The sequence below is a fragment of the Apaloderma vittatum genome, unplaced genomic scaffold (genome assembly GCF_000703405.1).
Source record: "Apaloderma vittatum isolate BGI_N311 unplaced genomic scaffold, ASM70340v1 scaffold6468, whole genome shotgun sequence".
In the NCBI taxonomy this organism is placed as follows: Eukaryota; Metazoa; Chordata; class Aves; order Trogoniformes; family Trogonidae; genus Apaloderma; species Apaloderma vittatum.
Genome location: NW_009728941.1, coordinates 70,058 through 70,829, shown reverse-complemented (window position 1 = coordinate 70,829; position 772 = coordinate 70,058).

Genomic DNA, 772 nt, shown 5'->3' with positions numbered 1-772 from the left:
AAAGCCTGGTGCTGGTGACTGTGTGAGCGGCCGTGGCAGCTGCAGCAGCACCGATGGGTACGTCTCTCCCGTGAAAAGCCCCTGTTTGGGGCTCAAAGACCCCTGAGCCCACAGCTATACCTCCAGGGGAAGAGCGCGTAGCAGGACAGAAGGTTCTGCTGGTAGAGCAGGAATCCACAAAGGAAATTTGTTGAGATAAGTGCCTGCTTTGCAGGTGGTTATGCAGACCTCTCGTGATGCTTCTAGCAGTGACTATAACTTACAGTTTTATTATGTGAGGGCAGGAAGGCTGGAAACAAGGTATTGTGATGTTGAACTTTATTTCTTGCACATGACTTGGAAGCCAGATCTGAGATTCATGACGCTCACGTGGTGAATTGTGGGTCCCAGCCAAGGACTTCATCAGACAGTTACCGTGAGGAGTTAATGGCAGGTTCATCAAATTAAGCATTAGTTGCACGAACCATTTAAAAGGAAAGATTTTTATGAAATTCACCTTCCATGGGTTTATTGCATCTTTGTTCATGTTGTGCTGTTAATTACTTACTTCAGGTGCCAGCCCCCCTCATCAGTGCTCCTTTGTGAGTGAGCAAGGTGAATTTATTCCCTTTACTCCCTGTGAAAGTAAAACCAAAGAAAAAATCTCTGCCACATACAGTATTGCCTTGAGCTTTGCTGATGAACAGTAAATCATTTATGACAAGTACGGGTCTCGGCACTAACCCAGCAGAGCCAGACCTTTACACTGTGCCATGACAAGGACCACAATGTG